The following is a 24,561-nucleotide window of genomic DNA, read 5'->3' as shown; positions in this document are numbered from 1 at the left end:
CCAAATCTATAGAATAAATCGTTTCAGGATAATCCTGAAAGTTGACAAGGGAGAAGAAAAATTTCTTACATGATGAAAACTGTGCTTCTTACTTGATGTTTGGGTACTATAAAACAAAACTGTGAGATTACTTGGCCTCTAAACAGTCCCACATTTAACTGCAATTACACTGTAGGTATTATATGTAACCCAAATTAAATGACCAGAAAAAAAAGAAAGGGGGGCAATTAATGTATTTCATATTTTAATTATTGTTTTGGTAGCTCTGTGTTGATATATTTTGAAGATGTGTAGTTTCTAAAACCAGCTTTAAAAAACATCCGTCTTTTAAATCCATCAGTTTTCAATCTAGAAAATTATTTTCCCTTGATTGTAGACCATAAAATATATGGTGCTATATTAGCTCTAGACCCTTGCAAGTACCAGTTTCTGCTCATGATATGGTGTGTTGTCAGCAATTTGTACAGAGTAGCAAAAAGGTTGATGTGTCCTTGGTCTCAGGTTGGTCTCCAAGGCTCTGCGGTACCCAGATGGTTCCTCTGAGCTCTGATGATCTGATAATAACCCCTGCCATCATCAAGTGAAATAATGAAGATACAGGTGTCAGTGTAGCTTTTTCACTAATACCTGCCTTGTTCATATTTGTGACTGCAAATCTACATCCAGTAAAGAAGTGATATATTAATGTAATAGCTACATGGCATAGATCTCCCTCTTTTAGTTATAGCCTGATTTCCTACTAGAAATAAATTCAGTCTGAAATGATAACCACATTCTGAAGCAGCAGTGATTTAGTAGGTTTATTAATGAAGACAGTCCTTTTTGACATAGTCCTTAATGTGCTTAATGTGCAGAGTTTTTAACTTCAGGTCTATACCAATCCTAATTAAAGCTTCTTTTTTATTTTATTTTATTTTATTTTATTTTATTTTATTTTATTTTATTTTATTTTATTTTATTTTATTTTATTTTATTTTATTTTATTTTTTGTTCCTCTTTCTATATTTGAATGAAAGAATTCTGGTGCCTGCTTATGTCCAACACTTTGGACGAGCTGCCTAAAGTGTAGGAAATAGAGAGAGAAATGAATAAAGATGAAAAAAATGAAGAATGAAAAGCTGAGTGTATGATAAGGAAGAGAAAATTTGGGAATCTATATAGGCTATTCCTATATTAATCAGCAGAACTGTTCTTATCAGCCATAGCATGCAGCACCTGTGCTCTGTCCTTATTACAGGCAGTGCTTGTAGGTTTTCTTATAAGTTTTGGCAGGCTAATGAAAAGTGAAATTTTATAAAATCCTATTTGGTATATGACCTTGCATTCTGTAGCACTTAGTGGGTAGCAACCAACACACTGCCTTACTGGGGTGATAAATTCATGTTTTAATACAGTTATTTGTTTTACTTGTAGTGTAGCAGACAGCTTCAAACCCTTAGGGGCGGCTTTTTAAGTCTGTCTGTCAGATGGTCTGCTTTGCTATTTCGTCCTCTGGGCTTGGTTACAGTATTTTGATTAAATGTTGCATTACTGTGATACACAAACAATTTGAAATATTCAGATTTTTTTTTTTTAAAAAAAAAGATATTTAGAAGAAACCCAAACATTGATGTCTACAAACTCATGGCAGAGTTAACCTTTTTATGAGTCCCAAAGCCATCCTGCTCAGCCTGAAAACACAAAGAGGTGCACCAAAATGGCTCAGAAATTTTCTCACTGAAAATCCTAGAATTGCTTTTTAAAAATTATGCGTATTTCCATCTTGAATCATGACATAGTTTAAGTTTCTGTTGAGTCCTTTCAGGAAATGCAATTTTCTGTGCATTAAAGGAAATAAGTAAATTGTTTTCCATTTTTTTTTCCCCCTGTTGATAGTGTTGGTGGCTGTGGAAATTGAAGTACATCAAGTTTTCTATACCTTGTTTTTTGGTAATCTGATATATTCTGCTATTAGCTGTCTGGTACAACCAACTGTGAATTACATAGGCTCCTTGAGGAAATATAGACCCACTCATGAAAGCTTAATTAAATGTAAATGTCCAGTTACATTATCACGACTTCAGCAGTTCTGCATCTGAATGTTATATCCTTATTCTATATTCTATTTATGCTTCTCCTTAAGAGTGATGGCCACATGTTTTTAACGTGGGACTGTTGACGTTTCTGGGTGCAGTGACCTCTGAAGATTCCATGGGCTTCCATGTTCAGAAGTTGTGTGTGGTGTATTTTGATTTTTTTATTCTCTTGAGATACTCAACAATCTAATGAACACTGCCTTTATGATATGCTTAAGCTGTCTTGGGTGCAACTCTACTTGAGTGCAGGAAATAGTGACATTTTTCCTGGCTGTGGAAATAGTTTGAAATCGAGTTCTGATGTGACTAACACTAATTTTTTTTGTTTGGTTGGTTTTTTTTTGGAAGGCACAAATTTGTTTGCATGATCATGCAGCTCTGAGTCAAGATTTGCTTCACAAATTTTACTTTGGTTCCTATTTGACCTTGTTTTCTTAGCGTGTAGGCCACAAATGACTGGGCCTGAAGAGGGTTACCTAGAGATACTCCCCCCAAAATGGGAGGCTGATTAAACAAAATCTAAACTGTTAAAGCATTAGTAAAAAGGCTTTTTATTTCCTGAAAATATGGTTTTCAAAATGGATCTGCAATAAAATTCTCATGATATTTTTCAAGTTATTGGAAAAATCGTAGAAAAGAGAAACAAGAGAAATAGCAGAAAAGGGGAAGGTGACTGTTCTGCATAGCTTCTCCCTGTCATGCAGAGAGAAAAATCTTTCATTAGTTGGAAAATATTGTGTGCTTTGGATGGTTAAAAATTTGGAGGTGAATAATACAGGTAAATAAATCCTAAATGTTTATCCATGGCTATGGCTGCCGCTCAAGTTTGGTTCATCAGTCTCCACCTTAGGGTACTGTTTGGGACCCCACTGGACAGTAAGGAGTTTCCATCTGAAGTTACAGCAGCAGTGGACTTAAAGGATTGTTGTTCTACTAGAAGATTTCTCTGATATCCACATGTGGGACTATTGTACCTATGCCTTAATCTGGGAGTTTAGGTTTGTTTTTTAAGATTTATCCCGATCTCTAAAAAGCTGTGATGTTTTTCAATGCATGCACAAAAAATGATTTGGATGAAGATCCCATTGAAATGCTTGATGCAAAGTCAAAATTCCTGTTGCTGAATCACAGCTAAACTGCTTTAGCCTGTTTGAACTGCCTGTCAAGGGCATCCAGAATTGGTATGTTGCAGAAAAAAGTGTAAGATTGACATGGGGCTTCTTAAATATGAGGGAAGGTTGTGGGTAAGTAAGTGATTGGAAATACCAGGATCATGAGACATGATTTTGTGCCCAAGTAGCATTTTCTCATGAAGTTAGCAAACACTTTTAATAACAAAAAACATTACTTTTGTAAAAGGGAAATAAACAAACACAGGGAAAAATAACTCTTTCAGAAGAAACCCAGAGGCAGTGAAAACCAGCATGATTTAATGGTTGCCAAAGAGATTGAAGTGAGAAAGACTGTTAGCAACAGATAAAGGGGAGAACTTCATAAGAAACAATGAAGAGTGGCTGAAAACAAAACAAAACAAAAACAGGAAAAAAAAAAGACAAAAAAAATCCAAACCCAAAACTAAAAAAAACAAAACAAACAAACAAGCACCCAAAACCAGGATGCAGACTTTGTCACTAAAATCTAAAATAAGTTTTGAAGAATAAAAACCCAGTTTGATCAGCTGGGAGACAAGGAAAAACATACATCAATTTAATCTGTTGTTGTTGTTGTTGTTGTTGTTGGGGGGGGTTGTTGTTTTTGTTCGTTTGTTTTACAAAGGTTGTGAAGCAAAACATGATGATGAAGAGATTGGAAGGTAATAAGAAAATATGAATTCATAACTTCACTGAGTTCACTTCACTGAGTTCACTGAGTTCACATAACTTCACTTGAGTTCATAGTTTAAATTACAGCTCAGGCTTTAGTGTTTTAGTTTCTCACTCAGAAGTCACTGAGAAGAATGTGTGTGCATTTGTATTGTGACTTGCATTCATTTAGGAAGCAGATCATACACTGTGCTAGTAGTAAACTTCTGAAGGGATGGTGGGTCATATTACCCAGAAAATCTGAATTTTTCAATGTAAATTATTCAATTAAAAATACACAAATTCTTTCCAGTAGTTTCAAAAATGTATTGCCTGAATTTTGAACCCTACACGTCTGGTATATTTATTATCCAAATACTTTTTGCTTTTAAAATAATTAATATTGTTTTTGTTAAAACTGTTACTAGGTGGATGAAAACCTGAGTAGCTGACAGATAAACCAGAGGGATAAATGACTCTGTCACAAATAACTAGTTGAAGATGTCCCTGCTCATTGCAGGGAAGTTGCATTAGATGACCTTTAAAAGGTCTCTTTGAACACAAACTATTCTATGATTCTGTTAACTTGGAGGTTAGAGGCTTGTATTTGGGTCTGTACTATTCTGTATCTCTGTAAATATTTTATGAGACCCTTATAATGCACTAAGAAAATGTGTAGAGGATTTTGAAATTAACGGACTTAAGTATACAAATGAAAGGAGATGACACAAATGAGAGTCTTCAAGCTAACAGAGGTAATATTTTTAAGTCATTTGAAACATTTCTGGATGACTAAGAAATACCTAATTCATGTATGTTGTCCTTTTATTACAACAGAAAAGGTGGGTATTTTGGTTTTGGCCTGCTACACTCAACCCCGGTGCTTCCTTGTACCTTGCCCATCTGCTGCCGTTTTTATATTGCCAAGTATTACATTAATAGGCACTCTGTTGTGCTCAAGTATACATTTGGAACTGGAAGGAGGGACCTAAACTTAATGATGTGAAATTTCAAAGTGGCTTTAAGAGATTAGAGTGAACTTGCCTGTAAGAAATGATAATCTAAACCTAATGATCACAGATGTTCACTCAGGAAAAAGAAATAATTACCACACCTAAAGTTGGGATACAGCTTTGCCCTTCCTGTCTTCCACTTACCATTTCAAATTATTGCTAATTTATGCTACTAACTATTGTTTCAGAAGAGTGCCATTGGGATTGAATGAGAGAGGGTTTAGAGTCCTGTAATTTATGAGCATATATGTAACCATTTAGGAAGTATTACCAAAAATGGATTAGAAATGTGGATATGAACATTTGTTTGAAAAAATGCTAGTTAATACAGTGGATTTGTTTAAAATAAGGCCAGTGGTGTAAAGAAGTTTTGGGTGGCGGTGTTACGAAATACAAACCAGATGTCAGGTGGGAAATAATCTGAGGATGCTAATTGTGAAAGAGTGTTCTACCAATTCTTCTTAAAAATGACAAGTTTTAGTGAATTCAGCTTGAATGTCTGTGTGGCTAAGTCATTCTGCCATAATGCAAAAATGAAGTTGTTCCTTGCCGTGTAATATTTTAAAACTGAAAGCCAAAACTTTTTCAGAATTTTGTCCACATTATGTGATTATGGGTAAAAAAAGTTAGAAACCAGACAAGAGCAGCAGAAAGTCAGAGTCTGGATACTTTGGTACTTTTTTGTAAGGGAAGCTAGAAAAGAAAATATGCAAGGTCAGCATAATGATGACTGAGAGTTGACTGTTGCTTTATGAATAATTGAATAATAAAAATATAATGCTTGAAGGGACTTTTTTCATGTCCTTTAGCAAAGAATATGCCTGTCTTAAACTAGGTTGTAGGAATATTCCTTCAAATCAAAGATGGAAGTCTATTACATGGTATGAACAGATTGAGAAAGTTGATAATCAAGAGAAAAAAGGCAGACAAATTATGGAAGTGAAATGTGTTATTCATAGTGAATTGTCCGATATCTTTAGATCTTGTCTTTACCTTCATGCTTTGTCAGAAGCAACATGTCCTATAAAAATATAGATCTTAAGAAGAAAGAAGAGAAAATAGAAGTTGACTGTATAAGCTCATTGGTAAGACAGGTCAGTCCAGACCCTGTCACAATCATACAACAGATCAGGCCAAGTACTGAACAAGACTTTTCTTCAACTATTTTTTGCAAAATAGCCCTTTGCTTTGTAGGAGGACAATGTCATACCTGCCAAATCTAGACACAATTCGTTTATATATACCAAGGCAGTGAATTTACTTAGAACACTGTCTTTTAGTAAAACCAAACCCAGTTACTTTCATGTGAGCTCTGTAGTTTCTCAAGGACACAGCTGTTTATTGTTATTTTAATGCGATCAATGGTAACCTAAAGGTGAAAATGTCAGTCTTATCTGAATGTGTAATCTTTAATATCCCAGCAAGAAAATTAAGCAGCAAAAAATCACAGGACCTGAAAGACCTGCAAATTGTCCATGCATCTCTGTCAACCATGCTGAAGAGATAATTTGCCAGTGAGATTGAGAGGTGTCCATGTCTCTCTCTAGGGCTAGTAGAAATTATTATTGTAAAGAAGGATTTTAAAATGAATTTGACCATTGTTACTTTTTATTGTCATCTGTTGTTTAGATAAATGTTAAACAGCAATTGATTAGAAAGCCTAGATGTTTGAGTGACAGCAGGTATTTTGACTTCATGGGATAAGCTGAAAGGCTTTTAGCATATTTTAACATTTTATTGTGTATGTCTGGAAAATACCAATCTTTCAGAAGGTTATACTGTCATGTCTCTCCCCTGTCAAATCATCATAAAAATATGTGTGTGAAGCACCAGGGGTTCCTCACTTCCTCCACTCATCAAACCTAAAAGGGAAAATACCATTCCTCCAAATTAGTGTATGTTATGATACATTTTTACAGAAAACTGAAGTGCTCTGCCTCCTGTTTTATGAACTACTTTATGTATGATGCCATTTAAACCCAAACTTGCTAGTCTGAAGGTAACATTGCTAATGAAAGTTGATCAGTCAGTGTGTTTATAACGGAGCCTTCAGACCCCAGGGTGCTTCTCAGTTATTAAGCAAGCTCGTTGAGATCCGCATCACTGAGATGGCTTAGGAAAAAGCCAGTGGGAAAAGATAAGTCTTAAGCTGACAGTTTTAGCGTTTAATCTGTGACTGCACAGATGACTGCGAGTCGCGCATTCCAGACGTGAAGCTGGGCAGTAGAATCTCCTCAGCCCAGCGCTGTAGGAGGCACCGGGGGATGTGCCACAGCACGGACCAAAGGAATCAGTTGGTTCAGCAGCATTGTCCCTTATGTGAAGGGACAAGGGGACAACACATTTTGGAGGTTGCTTCACCCAAATCAGAAACAAAGACCTGATGCGAAGAACTGGAAGTAGATAATTTGTTATGAATCAGAGAAATAGAAGTAGTGGAGCATCTCCCTTATGAGGAAAGGCTGAGGGAGCTGGGTCTCTTTAGCTTGGAGGAGACTAAGGGCTGACCTCATTAGTGTTTATAAATATGTAAAGGGTGATTGTCAGGAGGATGGAGCCAGGCTCTTCTCGGTGACAACCAACGATAGGACAAGGAGCAATAGGTACAAACTGGAACACAGGAGATTCCACTTAAATATGAGAAGAAACTTCTTCACAGTGAGGTTGACAGAGCACTGGAACAGGCTGCCCAGGGAAGTTGTGGAGTCTCCTACTCTGGAGACATTCAAAACCCACCTGAACGCCTTCCTGTGTAACCTCATCTAGGCGTTCCTGCTCTGGCAGGGGGATTGGACTAGATGATCTTTTGAGGTCCCTTCCAATCCCTGACATTCTGTGATTCTGTGAAATATATTGAAACCCATGTCTGCCAGTTACAGGTGTTTAGTTCAACTGCTTTTCCTTCTATGTGTATTCCTTTTCTAATTCTCCAACTTCTATTCTGTATTCTAGAGGGCATTTAATTTCAGAACTCTTCCTGATAATACTTGAACCTTGGCCTTTTTAGCCATCTCAGTGTTGATTTCTCCCCACCCCTTCAACAAAATAAAGTTGACACTTTCCTCCCAGTATTCTCCTGAAGTGGTTTCAACGAGCAAATGATACTTCCCATCTTATTCCTAGAATTTATAGTCCAGCTATAAAAATTGTCTAGGTTAAAATTTAGCACAGAGCATAAAGTATAATTGTGTGGAAAGTCACAAAAGACAAGTTTGGTGTTCTTAAATTATAGATATAAAATTAGAAAGTTTTAGCTGACAAAAGATTTTAGCAAGCTAGCAATCTTTGGATGATGAATCAGAAACTGGTAGTGGTGTTTCAGTGTATGCTTATTTTTGAAGAGCACACAGCTTATGTTACTATGATTAGTATTTCTGTCCACCTTTCTGCTAATTTACTTTAGCATCCATCAGTCAAAGAGAAAGAAATTTGGCAGAGGAACAGGCTTCTCAAAGGAGGAGCTCTTATGAGCTTCATTAAAATTGGACTCAGAACAGAGAAGAGACATCAAGTTGCCCTGAGAGAAAAATAACTCAGGAGCACCTTGTTAGACACTGAAAATCCAAGCAGCAACAGCAAATGTTCTGAGTTCTGAAAAGCTGCAGCGTATCAGGCACAAAGAATCTGGTCATGGGGTGACAATTCACTGGAAAATAGGTTTCATTAGTGCTAATGCTTGCAAGCTAATTGTTTATAGTTGGCTTAAAATATTTTTTGTGTGTGTATCCTTTCTTTCTTATTCCTCCAGAAACACTCAAGCTTTAACTTTCATGCAATAATGATATGTATTCCCACTCCCCAGGTGCTATCAGGCAGAAGTAGGGAGGTGTTCTGGAGCAACATCTGAATTTGTAACAGAATTTTCTTTCCATCCTCATCACTTATATGGGAGCTGTTCTTGTGTAGCACAGTATGAGCTGATGTGAAAAACCTTCCTCATTCAAAATATTCAGAAACAAATAATGTGATAAGATTTGACAGAAGATGTGTTTTCCATCATATTGGTTTTAAGAGAATGCTGGAAAAGCATTGCTACCAAACTATTCTTCTCCACAGACCCTTGTCCACTATGACCCATGTTGTGTTATTGTCTCTTGACATTTTGCTTTCACTTGCTTTTGCAGTGGGAATTCCAAATCAATACTCTGTGTACAGTTTTTCAGGAGAGTCTGGATAGTATGCACATATAAAAAATTTCCTTTTAATATAGTATGAGGAGAAATGCTTATCAGTTAGCTGAAAGATTCTCCAGGTTGTGGCCAAAAGTATTTACAGTAGCCATTCAAGGTGTTCTTTAGGTTTTTCTGCTATTTAGTAAGCACTATCAAAGAATGATACTTCATCTTTTGTTTGAAACTGAGTCACTTAAACTTTTGTATTTGCCAATCTGCTTAAAAATATTACAAAGGAGATAATTAGTCATTGTGGTTTTTTTACTTTTTTTCTTCTCTCCTTTATAATATTTAAGGTATTATATTCTCTTTGGCTACTTGATCAAAGTTCTAAATTTCTTATACGTTTTCTAAAGGTACTTCAGAGCTTTCAAAGAATATTTGCTTCTTTTTATGTTTTAAAAATAAAATCAGTAGTAGTAGTTGCAGAAAATGATTCTTGAAAATCGTCTGCAGCAACTTAAATGCTTTAATATTTTAAAATAATAAATTTCTGTTTGTTTGTTTTCTTTCCTCAATAGTTATAGAAATTTTTGTCTCACCTGGGAAATGTGCCTACAAAAGGACAACATAATGCGATTATATTCTTGTAACTGATTATCTCAGAACTGTATCAGAACAAGGAATAAAATGTTTATCTCACAGGGTCTCAAAGTCTAGATTTTGTCTCTAGAAATATGATAGTATTTGTCCTTTTTTTTTTTTTCTTTTTCCTCTCCTAGTAGTATTCTCTGCTAAAATAGTTCCCATGTGCTTACCAACACATATTAAACTTTGGTGTGTGTGGCAAGACAAGAAGGAGTTTTAGGTATCTTGGGGACTGGCAGGCTCTACCACTGAGACCATATTACATAAACAAATTAATTATTCTCCCTGTCTAGATTATTTCTCTGTGGATTAGGAATAATAAGAGTAGACTGTTGCCATGATTTCCTTGTGCAGCTATCCTCTGAAAAGCTTCATTTCTGTGAGTTGCTCTCTGTAATGTTATTGATCTGTTTTTGGAAGCAGTATAGTTACACAGCTCAGAAGATCTCAGGGTGTGAAACTGTAAAAGGTATTTATGATGTAAATTCTTCTTCCTTGTGGTTTCAAGTTTCTGGTATGAATGGAGTCCTTTTACAAAGTTTCTAAGAGACCAGAAATTTTGCAAGAAAATCTCTTTTGTTTGTGCAATTCTTTTACTAAGAAACTTTCCAAATACGACGTAAACAGAAATAAAAGATATATGGAGTATTGAGTCTTAAAATTTTGAAGATTAATTTGTGTCAAGAAAAGGCCTGGTGGTGTTAGAAGAATTTCAGAATATGGTAATTTTGCCTAGTGGTAAAATTACAACTTTTCAGTTTGTAATTTTACATTCTGATTTGAACTCCATCAGTAGAGGTGTTTATTAACTTTTCTCATCTACGTCTTTATCAGACAATATTGAGTCTTCACGGCTTTAAGAGAAATACCAGTTAAGTGGTGGATCTTCCCTTCCTTTTTTGTATGTTTTCTTTATTAGACTCTAATCAGTTCTGCCAAGTTGTATAATTTACAGTGGCTGTTAAGACAGCAGTGTAAAGATTGGAAATGCCTTAGTCTTTAGAGAAATTGATTTGCATATAGATCTCGTAGTTTAAGGAGGAGGTATCTATACGCTATTAAGTGGTAAAGTTCTCCATCCGTGCTTTATCTGCTGCTCTGGATACTGTAGCAGTATGAAAACCTGCTCTAGCTTTATATTTTTCTTCGCAGGTCTTGCAGTTGCTCATCAGCGGTTCACTGTTCGCTGTAGCTCTGTGAGTTTGGCGCAATGGAGTTTTTCTCTCAATGAGGTGCTTGTTTCCCACCTGTACAGGCTTCCTTGCTGGCCTGCAGGTTCGCGGCCTCACGTGGGTCATGTTTGTCCATTATGCCAGATGTATGATCCATTAGGAGGTTGCACCGAACTCTTCACACTTACCTAACAGAAGATTTCCTTAAAATAATGTGACTTGGCTACCTGGGACAAGGCCAAAATCTGAGGAGGTGCCCGAAGTGAACAGTCAGATTCCACGGGTTTACACAGTGCCTCCTCTGCTGCTTCTCTCCTCCTGCTCTCTGTACAAGCATTACACCTGATAAAGCACCACCCAGCACTTCTCAACAGGGTCATGAGTGCTGAAAGCGTGCCAGGAGATGACTGACAACTTGATGGAAGTGCCTCAGCTGGACGACGGTGTCCAAACAAGGGAGAATTCACAGTAGACATTCTTATCTAGGAATTAATACAATTACTCTAATCCATTGGACAAGTTGTCTAATCTCAGAAGTTTACATAGCAGAGAAGAAGGTGTCCATAAGGGTGTCTGTGTTGTCAGCGTAATTAACACACACCATTTGCAACCATTGTGAAAAAATTGTGTGGAGTCAGGAGTACATTTTCTAAATAATTTCTGAGAATTATTTGTTGATCTTTTTCAGGCTTTCAGGCAGAACCTTGTTTAGCATGCACAAAGTGTTACAAGATGTAGAAACAGATACGTACACCATTACTTTAAGCTATTCAGGAAAGTATTTCCTTCATAGCAGACTATTACAATAAATTTTCGTACAAGCTATTTCTAGTTACCCGAATGGCTGTATGAGGTAGCATCTGATAGGGACACGAAAAGGTAAGAAAAACTGAGCTAATTCCTAAAACAGGCTTTACATTCCCAGAGATGTGTTACACTTCCCAGGCTCTCATTCCTGTTTGAACTTTTATTTCCAGGGTAAAGCACTATATGAGTTGTCTATAAGCATTGCTCTATGACCAAGTGCCATGTGCACATCTCTGTCTAGGAATAAAAGTGGACACATCGCTGCCCAAGAGATCTTGGCCTCTAAGAAAGCTGACTGGTCATAGAGAGATGCTCCCTTTCAAAGTACAACTCTTGTAGACATTCAGTTACTTTAATGTTTGCTTATCAAACACATGTTAACAGTACCCAGTTTATTCTTCATGTTCTTCACTGTCTGGCAGCTTCTAGATGCAGTGGAGGAACATGGGGGGAATTTTAAATCAGTTACATGTTTGGGTGAATGATTGGGACTGCTCTGATTTTTCAGTTACTCACATTCTCTGATATCTGCTTTTTATGGGTGAGACTGTTGAAAAGGCTTGTGATTATGGCTGTGAAAACAGCAGTTAGGCATATTCAGTAACACCTTTTATTTATCAGTTTGTTTACAGTTCAGACACACAAACTGGTGAAGGCTTAAGAGAAGTTTTTGACTTTGGATAACATAAAGACGATTAGCCAACCAAAAATATCTCCAAGTAGCTCTCTTCATTCGTTTATCCACCTCAAGAGCTAAACTTGGATTTTTCAAAGCTGTTTTAACCTTCTTTACCCTCTGCTGGAAACTTTCAGGCCTATCCCTAAGCAGTTAAAGTTAATGAAACAATGAAGGTAGTTAATTCACAAAAGGAGATCAGTCTGTGTAAGGTGGTGGTTATTGTCAGCTGGAAATGATCATGATCATCTGAAGAAGTTGATTTATTCAGCCAAATAAATCTACCACAGACATGGTAAAACAAACAAACAAACAATTCCCAAAAGCAAACAACAAAAAACAACCAGCCAACCAAACCCTCCTCCCCCCAAAAAAACCAACACAACCCAACAACAAAAAATCACACCAAAAAATTATCCAAACCAAAACAAAACCCCAAAACTCAACAACAAAAAAACCTCCAGGCATCTATTTTATGAAAGATTGCGTAGTCTCTTTGTGCATTGTGGAGATTGTGGGTATGTCTCACAGGATGGGAGAGTGCTTATAGTTACTTTATCAGGGCATTCAGCCCGGTCCCTACCAATTAGTTGTACGAGTGTGCTCGCTCTGCCTTCAGTATCTGAAATTTCTCTCCAGTCTGATCAGGACTAGTCTAACCAAAATGTCACTGCTCCAAACTCCTCATCTTTAGTCCGTTTACCAGCACATGTTTCTTCAGGCTCACTTCAGGCACTGCTGTCTCACTGTCACACAGGTGCCTTGCAAAGCTCCTTTTCTTTGTCTTGCTGTTGCCTGGCCCTGCTCTACCCATCTACAACCAAAAGAGATGTGTCCCCACCAGCTGGCAGCAAGGGAGTTCTCAGGTGGGATGGTTGATGGGAAAGGTGAGGAGAGAATTGGGGGTCTGTATGCCACCCAGAGTCGAGATGGGCAGGGGAGGGACGGAAAGCAGGGTTTGCTGGAGCCAGATTTTAGCTGCTGCTTTTGCTCGACTGGAGCAAACACAGCAGGTCTCAGGAGCAAGTTCCTGTACCATGTCTTAATCCCGCCCATATTCTGTTCAGTGACATTTCTTATTCTTCAGAATACCCTTCCTGAGACATGTTTTCGCAATGCCCTTTGAGAAACCTGACAATTACACCATCGGAAAAATTTTTACCAAGTGTGTGGAGGGGAATTAGTGAAGTGTTATCAAAAAATGACATAGGCACAACAAATTAAATAGTGAAAGATTATGTAATAGGAGAAGAATAACTTTAGGTAGCTACATCTGGCCTTGTTCCACAAGTTTCCACTTTGTGCTTTTGCAACTTTTTCCTTCTTAGTAGCTGAGTTTTGGGTTTGCATTATTTTTTTTGCTAAGGGTATTCATTTTTCATGCTCTCGTAATTTGCAATCCAAAAGGCAGTTACTGTGTATAGGAAAACCAGCATGATTTTGGTTATATATTTATTCTTTTCTGAGATTTTCAATGGCATATCTTAGCAGGCATATGCTGGCTATTCAGATAGTTTTGAACATGTTTGGATGGTACACTTTCAAGCCAGAAGGATTTAAAGCTGAGCTATTATTGATTCAGTTATGGTTTTTAGAGGATATAAAATCAAGTTGCTGAGTCAAAAGAAACCATTTTATCTCAAGTCTCTTTTGGGCTGGAGGGAGAAGTGTTAGACTGTGAAATTATTTTAATCTGGAGAATTTTGATTGAAGTTCAGAACGAGCTTGCACATTTTTAGTTGGTGTTAACACAGTCACAATGACATGGTCAAGACTGCAAATGTCTTTTATTATCTGGAAACCCATTCTATGGAGAAGGCAAAATGAAGTTTCAGAGGATTCAAAGCATAGTATTCCACTCTTCGAAATATGATCTTCACTTGCTTTTGCAAATTTATTTTCTTTAGAAATCCATATTCTTACCATTTACTAAAACAAGCTGAAATTATCTTCCTTCTTTGCTGTTCTTTTTTTTTTTTTTTTTGTCTCAACCCTTCCATTAATGTATGGCACGAAAGAATTGAACAGAATGGTTGCATAATGACACCTAATATGTTTATACTTGAAAGAACAGTAAAGTACTCAGTCATGTGAATCTGTCCAGATCAAGAACTCAGTCACAGCAGAAAGGGTTTTAGGGTTACGTGTTTAACATTCCTCACACAAATACATCAAAGCTCAAGTATTTCAAGAGCAACCCAAGTTTTTTACGCTTCAACACACTGATGGATCTGAAGCAAAAACAATGTGCCACCTCTCCATTTGTTTTTTATTGAAGTAAGCATATATGCAGGAAAAAAAGATCTCTGTGTAGTGATGCAAGTTACCTTGAGCATTAGCTAGATGGCACTGAAACACACTTGTGCTGCTGTATTAAAGTGACTTGTTTGGAGCATAGTCTTTGTTAAATGAAATTTCAGAAATAAAGTGTCTCTTAACTACTTCTTTTCCTTTTCCAACCATACAAAAATATTTTCACCGATTTGTGGTGGTTTTTTTCTTTAGAGCATGCTCCCAATTGCACAAGCCTTTTCATATGGACTAATTATGCTGTCACAGAGAGACAACATGAGGTAAAGAGTGTTGGAATTTTTGCAAGCCATATGACATCTTTGGATTTTTATTTATTTTCAGAATTTGAAAGTCAGTATTTTAACATAAAAAGGATATGCTTTTCCTTCTTGCTGATCTATAAAATAACCTTTTAAAGGCCACAGCTGTAGAAGGACAGCATGCTTAGTATTAATGGAATTTTAAAATACAAGTTTTGTATGAATTGCAATTGTGGGATAACAAGGAAAAGTTACTCTCTAAGAAGTCTGCAAAATTTCTGACAATATTAGCTGCATCATCAGGAGAGGTTAGCTACTACCCCGCTGGAGGTCCACTGCTGTCTGGCTTTCTAAACAGTTAGGAAATACTCAAAAGACAGGTGAATTGGCATAAAGTTATGCTTTTGGATAATTTCAGAGTAAATATGAACAAACTGTAGCCTTCAAAAGGCAAAACTCAAGTACTTTTTTCCTCCTCTCTGTTCATTACCAGGAAAGAACTTTATTCCTGCCAAGTTCTTAGACGTCCTGCATTATTCTGTGCTCATCCACAGTGATTTAAATAACCTGAATACACATTTCTGCTGTTTACTCACATACCTTCTCATTGAGCTGCCAGTGTTGTCACACTCGCATTTTTAGAACTAATCCTCTGATATGCTGAACGAATTGCAAATAGACATTTACTTAAGGATCTGTCCAGTTGTACCTTTTTTGGTGAAGCTGGATTCTACACAGCCAAATGGATTATCTAGTTACTATGCTCAAAAGAAATGATTAAAACGTGATAATTACAGCTGGTGGGGAAGTGCCAGGGCACAAGAAGCAGGTGTACTTAACATCCTGCACCCTCCTGTTGCAGCCCTGGGCCGGAGGAAACCTCTCCAGGACTGTACCCAAGTTTAGACCCCAGACAAAGCCCAGCTTTCTGGGCTCTCTGTTTAATCTCTTCTCTAACCAGTGTGGAGCCAAATTTCCTCCTAGATTGGTTTTGCTCCTGACCTTAGAGGAATGCTAGATTTTTGCTGTTAGTGGCAAAATGCTGCACGTTGGTTGATCTTTTCAATTTGGAAAATCAAAACTAATGCGAAGAGAAGTTGCCCTTTTATTCAATAAGCTTTCTTGCTGTCAGGATCAGTGACATTTTTTAGAGCAAAGGCAAACCTCCATATGCAAAGAAGAATTTATTGACAGTACTTTCAAGAAGGCACCTTGTGCAGGTCCAATTGGCGCATCAGTTTTCTCAGCTTTTTAAGCCTTATGTCTTAGGCTGGTGATACCTTCTCAGAGCTCTGAGCTATATCTTGTCTGGACCTTTCTCATAAAGAGAATAGGCTAAGAGTCTTTAAAACTTTTATATGTAATGCAAATATTAAAGCAGAATCTCGTGAAAGAGAGAGATTTGCTAGGTGGTACGTACTTAAATAGTCCTGTTTAAAAGTAGATTTTATCCTTGCAGTGGCAGGGCCTCTTTTATTTCCCATGTTGAGATGGATCTTTGTGGTCTCCTGTAGGTCTCCAGAGAAGTCTTTGTGTTGTGTCTGAGACCTGGTTCCCTACTTTTCTTAAGTCTCTTGTTATCTTCCTCATGGCCCATTGCTTCCCCCAGCTTTCCCTGTTGTCCCCTGCATGGCACCAGTTCGCTGTTCTCTCAGACACATCTCCCTCCTCCTACCCAACATCCCACTCGACCAGCGCGTAGCTGCCTGGTAAGACAAGCGATCAGCCCAACACTTGGCTGACAAGCCGCAGCCCCTTAGCAAAACATACACATACTGTAAACTGTGAGCAACGAATTATACACTTGTAACATCTGTCCCAGTGAGAATCTCAGCTTTCACGGAGGGGAAAAAAAAAAACCCAAACCAATATACATATTCCTCATGGTTTTGGCCAGTGCATAAGAATGTAAACCTTTCTAATAGGGGATTTCAGAAAGCAAATAACAAAAATTAAAACGAAGTGTGGTTTTGAGCCTTCCAGTTATTTCTGTGACAAGATTCAAAGACTTACTGTGGGTTTGACAGCAGTGAGGTCAGCCCCAGCTGTTAATGTTCTTGTCCAAGGGAGGTCTGCTGCAGGCAGTAGGAGGTGTTCTTCATAATTTAACTGTTGGTTTAAATCCTCTTTAGTTTATACTTGTAGTGTGTGGAAAGTATGTAAACCTTTCACACAGGCACTTGGGCCAAGGCGCAGAGGAGGACTATGGGGCACAGTTGATTCTAAATTATTGCGTTTGCCCAAGTCCAAAAGGTGGGTTTTCAGGTCGTGCTCGTTTGTCGCCTGCAGTTGAACAGGATCCCTTGACACCATCCTTAAGCAGCTGCTTTTAGGCATACATTGGCGAGTTTATGTGTAGAGCTCTTCTAAAGCCTGTCCAGGTCTGTATATATCACCCACTGTTACATCTGTGCCGTCAGGATTTCGAAGTGCTTTGTGCTGCTTGTGCTTATCACGCTAGGGCTGCCGTGTGCACTCTGAGCTCTGTGCAATGAGTAGGTGCTCTAATAGATACTAAAGTAATTACTATCAATCAGATGCCAGAGCTTAGGTCTCCTCCAAAACGAAAGACTCAAGTCATGCTTTCTCATGCTTCTTGTTGTCAACTGGGACCCTAATCATTACATTGCATGGAGAATTGATCAACTTTGAGAAAAGAAAATAACGGTCTTAGGAAGATGATGTATGTATAGTCTGGGGTCTGTCGTAACAAATACAGATAACAAATACAAATTGAAATGTGGAAATTCTTGCTTTCTTTTGAAAAAGAGGACATCTCCAAGATTCTGGAAAGTCAGGGAGCAGAAAGAAGGAAAATACATTGTTTTCTAAAAAAAAAAAAAGTAAAACTGTCTCATTTTTCCATTTCTGAATTTGAGACTGGAGTAAAGTTTCTAAGAAACTAACTAAGAGACTAACATAGACATAATTTTACCTGGAGTGTTGGTTTTTGTGGAGTCCATCCTTAAGGCATTTCACTTTCAAACATTTAAGATGTTGATGCTTAAAAATGGAGACACTGGAGTTTTCAGGATTGTGATTTTTTTAATCATTTTCGTGATTTTCATCAGTTTAACATTAGAAACATTAATCTCAGAAATCACCTCAGACAAACAACCCATCAATACTAAAACAGTTTGTTTCAGAAAAGTACAAATACAACTACAGGGTAGTCTTTACAGTTTAATTCCTATTTAGATATGTGAACTGTGGAAGATGCAATTTTTAATAACTGGTAAAATTTTAAGGTCCCTTCAGAGGGACTCCTGAAAAATTTAGCAGTTGTCATTTCTATCCCTACATGTATTTTGGTTAATGATTTTTATGTTCTTGTGCAGATAAGAAGGAATTTTAATGAAACTTGGAGCTTGTAATTTTAAAATGTTAGCCTTTTCAGTCAAATTTTTCATTATTGTAATGAATATTGCTAGCCAGATAAATCCATAATGAGTGAGTACTCCTAGTCTTTAAAGGTTATCCTCATTTTTTCTCCCAGCAAGGTCAAGAAATGTATTTGCTGCATTGATTGGCAAAGTTGAGAAATGCGTAAATGATTAACAACTTCTGACTTTTTTGGAGCCTACTTGCTGTCTTGAAAATCAATTGAGCATGGTAAGTCCCTTTCTGTGGTATCTCAGGATTCATAATGCTAAAAAATCCAGGTTACCTTGCCATGCCGATTCCTCCTGAGACAGAATTCTGTGCGGAAAAGGAAGTTTGGAATTCATTAGATGGAAATTAGTCATGTCCTCGTTAGGAAATTGGGCAAAAAATAATACAATACAAACCCTCAACACACCAAAGGATGTGTGTGCCACAGTGGCTGCCCCACCCACAGAGGGAGGTGTATTAAAAATAAATAAATAAAAATACATATGCACTGTTGGCACTTCAATACTAGTTATAGTGATCCCCTTTTTCTATTTTCCCCCTACATCTGCGATAGTTTCCTCTGGAACCAGCTTTTAAGTGACTGCACAGGTTTCTATAATAGCTTCATAGGTGGAGGGGATCTGGCAGTAGGAGAGTCTCATCATGTTGAGTGCTGCAGTACCCATACAGGAGAGGCACAGTCTGACTCTATTTTAAAAGACTGAGACCTGGCCAAATTGGAGTTGCTGGCAACCACACCGATAGCAGATATTTGCAATTCAAAGACAAGGAGAAGGGAGAAGACAGAAGGAAGCAAGCTCACAATAGTGACAGTAGTTTCTCAAACCAAGAAAGTTGTCTTTCTGGTTTTGTTCTCATGTTCAAATTTATTTCAGTCTCTTTCCCTTCCCTTGGGATTTATTTTGAATAGCTGTACTATTGAAGATTTTTGGTCACCCTTCCGCCCCACCATCCGTTTTATTTCTAATCCTATCTTTCTGTTTGGGAAAGAAAAAGATAACTTGAATTTCTTACTTTAACTCATTGCTGTTCTCCTTTATGTTTGTGTCATTGCTCCTTTCTTCTCTTGGTTTCTGATCTTTGTTTCCCTCTTTTAACTTACAGATTTCTCTTACTTGTGAGATTTCCTTCTATTCCCAGCATATTTATACCTTTTAACCCCATGTCTTTCCATCACTAATGCAGAAACAGCTGTCTGAAATCTCCATGTTCAACATTATTTTATTTTAAAGGAAAGAGACTTCTGGGATTATTCTGGCCATTCCTGTGTAGGCAAAAATGGATAGAAGTGCTGTATGTGAAGAAGAGACCAAACTCCTATTGTCTTTCATTTCTGCTTTGCACACTTTACCTGAAAACTAAGCAATTAAGATACTTTTTTTTTTAATAGCTAAAATTGCTTTCACTTCTCTAGACTTTTTTCTTCCTTAATAGCAGACAGCACTAGTATAACTGTCACTATGATGCTAAAAAAATATACGAGATTTTATTTGAAGGGGGTAATATCTTGTATTAGACTAGCTGCCCATTTTTGGGCTATTTTTTTCCAATTATAAAATGTATGTTTTTCTAGCTATGCTGCTTGCTCTAATAAAAGATGTCTTTTCTCCCTTCATACCTCACCTCACCTCACTCATATGTAAGAACAGTAAGTCTTCTGTCTTTTTTCTTAGTGCGATTCTGGCAAACAAGGTAACTGATGATGATTCAATACTGATGAGGTCTTTCCAATCAATTTCTTTGTGGTAGAGTAGTGGCTGAAATTGTCAGCTGAAGGCTACATCCTCACTTTAGGTGGACTTGTGCTGTATGTGTCTACCTGCATAATTAAATAATAAAATTCTGTAAGAATAAGTGGTAGATGATGTTGTACTTGGGCTTCCCAGGATGCACCATTGCCTCATTTTACAAGGCATTAGGCACAAAGGTGGACACCACCGTTTCCAAAGGCATCATTGCATTTCAGTGCAGTATGTGGCAGAAGCAAATAGTAAAAGGAGTTAAGGGTGAAGAAAGATGGAAATAAAGTAATTGAAAGCTACTACTTATGTTAAATATACGTGCAGCAGAAGCATGTTAGGGGAAATTTTCCAGATATTATAGTAAAAGAAGTTACTACTGTCTGTTGTGCTTAATTATTTGTATAATTGTCACTTACAAGGGAGCAGAACCTTCTTGTGTACCATAGAAAACACCGTTACAAACTCCGTCTCCTTTTCCAAACATAATATATTAATTTAGAGGCAGTAGGGAAGGATTATAGCAAAAGGAGACAGAAATTGGTTAAGCAATCTGCTTCACATAATTCAACATACCTGCGTCAGAACTGGTGACAGAAGCAGCATCTAGATCTTCATGTGATATGAGATGCATTTTGTCATAGTACTTGGAGCAAAACTTTGGAAGAATCTCCACTTTTTGGGGCTATTTGAGGATAGCTATTCCATCCATGAGGGAGAAATGGAGAAGGTTCAAGAGGGAATCTTAAGGTGCTTTTGACAGGAGAATGATGAGCTAGTGGTGGATCTGTGGGTGGGGCAGATGGTTTGAAGCAGAGACAGAATACTAGCAGTGAAGTTACTATGTGAAGAATATCAAGGAGCTGAAGATGTACACAATTCCAAGGGATAAGGAAACATATTGCACAGTGTTCTCCAAGACTAAGGAGTTTGGACCTTTACTAGCATGACATCTGGGTAACTTATGTACTTAACTTGAAAGCAAGCAGCTTACGTAGAATAGATGTTTTTAAGAATGCCAGGCAGGAGGGAATTTTATGGCTCTGTAATCATTCTTTGAGCATGATGGCTTGAGGACTTCTTGTTTTAATGTAAGTTATGCATCTTATGTTTGGTGGAACTTTAGGGGTTTTTTTCAAGACTTAGAAAAATGAAATGCTAGTACCTAAGGTATAATAGTTGTAGCTACTCTCATGTAAGAATTACAAGCCTCAGTTTGCTGAAGAAGTGGGGACGTGTGTGTGTGTTGCTACAATGCATGTCAAGAGTGCAGCTGTCCTAGTGTTGTTCTTTGAAGTCATGGTTTGATGGGCGTCTTTGGTGGCAGTCATGGCTTAACAAAGTCACACCGCTTCCTTCAGCTTTCCACCCCCACACAATGTTCCCTCCATTCTGCTGACACAATGTCAATTTGTGCAAGGAGCTGATCACCCTGAAAACCATAAGAAAACAAACAAAAGTTCCCAAAGTGGCATTGGTGTCTAAATTGTCATATTGTGAAGTAGCCACAGTCTAAATTTACTAGTTAGGCAATAAATGTGTTTTGAGTGTTAGTCCAGTTATGCCTGCACTTTGATTTTAAGAAGTCTGGCACACTCTGGTCCATTGTCTTCTCCTTCCTACTGCCATCCTTCATTAGCAAACTCAATAATGTGATCTCTAAGCCAGGTGATTAATTTCTAACATGGAAAGCCCTTATGTGCGCAGTGTATGTGTGAAGAGTGTAGTATATGGGTTAGTGAAATTTATTTTCTTTTTAAAGCCATTTTTGGGGACTGGATGTAGCTTTCTGCTGGACTGGGTTAAGGGCGGGGTCTCAGGTTTGTGTGCAATTAAATTTGGGTCACCAGCATGCTCAGTGCTCCCCTGAAGGGGAAGGTGCTGTAGGGAGGCAGGTATCGCCACAGGTTCTGCTGGATTTGCTGAGGAAAGTTACCTCTCTGCTCTTCTGTTGTTGCTTTGCCAGCCAGTATGTTGCTTCAGGGAACGATTTTTTCAATGGAGTGCCTGATCTTAGGCAACCTAGTTTAGTTTCACTAAACCTTGCTAACTTTTTTTATACTGAATTATGCTGATTCTAATCTCTACAAATCTGTCTTTTGCATTTGAAAGTGCTTATTAAAAACAAGTCAAACTCTAAAAATGGGAACAACTTTGAGGATTTTTATTTTGATGGTTTTAGTGTAGCAGAAATGTTCAGTGACGTGGGTGTCTACATAATGTAACACATCCTCTTCCAAATTCTGCCTTTTTTGAATTCTTGAAGAAATCCCACACTCATTAAATGGCTTTCTATTATGATAACTCAGAGAGAGAACTGCTGTACTTCAGCCTTCCCACTGAGTGAAGTCTCATTATAAATCATCTCTTTATGGCTCCAAAATGCTGCACTTCCAAACTTTGCTCATTAATGAGACTGGAATGAATTTCATAATGGCTGTCTGTTTGCACCAGGGCCATGCTCAGGAAAGACTGTTGCATTTATTTCCTCGATGCCTGAAATATCTTTCCAATACAGTGGGCCTACAAACCAGGAATTAATAAGGAAGGCTCTTTGTGCATGTGTATGTGAATATGGATGAGTGTGTGCAGGCAGAATGATTTCCATTTGCACTGGTTTTATTTCTTCCTCCTTTGTTTCATCCAGAAAGCTAAGAAGCTTATTTAAAGCAAATGTTTTGATAATGGTATGGAATGTATTTAACAAAAAAATAAATGTCTTAATTTCTTCTAAGAGAATATTTTTTTTTTCATTTCCTTCAGAGGTGCTGGATTGGTTTACAGCTAAACTGATCTGACCACAGATCACTGCCTAGTGGGAAATATTAAAGATCTTATTTTAAGCTAAACAAAATAACTGTGCAGGCTTTCAAGTAAGTTTAATGTAATGGGTTAAGGGGCTTCAGCATACCTCTTACAGTATCAGTAATTGACCTCTTTAAAATACTTCACCCCTAATAGTTTGGTTGAGAAGTATCTTGGTATCGGTTCACAGGAGATTGCTAACTGCCTCATTTCTTCACATTAGCTTAATGGAGAGGAATGAGTCACCATGTCAATTACAGTCCCATGACATGAAGTAAGTTTTGTCATCCATATTCTGCTTCACCATTTTTCATCTCTCTTTAGTTTGATTATTAAGAATTTGGTTTTGCATTACTGAGGGCAATAATTGCTTTACCTTTAACTCTGTCTCTAGATCAGACCCTAGTAATGTAATTCATGTTTTTAAAAGGGCTATGCTTAAATATCCTTTTATATACCTCTTAAAAAGGCATGAAGACTAAGGGCAGGAAAAACTAATGCTAATATTAAAAAAAATACATATTTTCTTTGTATTTCAAATGTAGGGAAACGAGGTAGAGGACATCCCATTCAAGGTATTATATTTTTGTGAAACACACTTTTGAGGAAATACTCCATTGAAGTATTGGAAGTTTTTATTATTGGCTAAATATTCTTATATTTGTGCATTTCTATTCCTGCGATATTTTCGCAACTGTCCATTCTCGTTGGGTACTGATTACTTATGTAGCTAGCCAATGCTATTTGCTGCAAATGTTTAATTTGTTCTGTCTCTGTTCATTTTCTAATAGGTATTCTTTCCCATTTCTATTTAGTGTATTCAATAGGGAATGAATACAAAAAATCTTCCCCAATAATTAATATAGGATGTAGCAAGCTCTCTTTTTATCAAATTATTTTTTGAGAATAACTGATTCTAGAAGAGACTAACTTGATCTAATGAAAATGTTATTAAAATGTTAATTTTCCCCAGTCTTACTTCTCTGAGATTGCAGCACTTACTGGTCAGGTTTTACAAAGGTTGTTAATTTGATTTCTTTACTAAGTTGCTTTTTTTTCCCCTCCAATGTGTTGTTCTTCAAACATTCAAGTATATATCTCTAGAATTTTATTGCCAGTGCTTCACAGCCACCTGGTTAGCTACATGGGAGGCAGGACTAGCTTAGATGGCATAGGAGGCATGTAGTTGTGCTTCAGACTATTTGTTTTGACTGGGAGTATGAGAGGACTTCCTGTCAATAGACCTGGAAAATGAGTTTTTCATTAATGGTGGTGACCTACTATTTGTTAGCATTCGCTTTGAATTACCTTTCATCTCCTGTTGATGGTGACTTTGAATCTCAAAGGTACGTAGTTCTCACTGCAAGACTCTTTTCTGAAGGCTTTCCAAAACTGATTGTCATTGCTGTGTTGCCTTTAGCTTCTCCAGTTCTTTGTGGTTCCAGTTGTTTGAAATGTGATGCTATTGTAGCACAGAATAAGTAGTAATTATATAGAGATTGCATCCAGAGCACAGGAGACATCCTTTAGTCTGTTATTTATAATAAGCACGGCATCTGAAAAAAATGACAAGTGGCTGATACTGTGGAATTTATTCTTCCTTCTAAAGGTACTAACTTAAAGCATAACAGTTGCACTACCTGTGAGTGCCTTTTGGCCATCTTCTTGTACCACCTCATAAAAAGACGTGTTTGGTGGGTGGGTGTAGGAGGAGGGTGGGATTTCTTTAAATAATTATTTTAGTCACAACATAGCCTTGTATACAGT

At 37.4% G+C, this 24,561-nt stretch overlaps 1 protein-coding gene across 1 annotated transcript in view; it reads left to right on the top strand.

Annotated features, from left to right (window-relative positions):
- The window catches only part of TMTC2 (transmembrane O-mannosyltransferase targeting cadherins 2), a gene marked incomplete at its 3' end in the record, with an annotated part of 254,657 nt that overhangs the window by 117,164 nt on the left and 112,932 nt on the right, over window positions 1-24,561 (top strand). The gene's annotated exons all lie outside the window — the stretch shown is intronic.

This window comes from Nesoenas mayeri, assembly GCF_963082525.1.
Source record: "Nesoenas mayeri genome assembly, chromosome: 1".
In the NCBI taxonomy this organism is placed as follows: Eukaryota; Metazoa; Chordata; class Aves; order Columbiformes; family Columbidae; genus Nesoenas; species Nesoenas mayeri.
The sequence above is the reverse complement of the archived record's forward strand: the minus strand, read 5'-3'. Positions and strand labels throughout refer to the sequence as shown.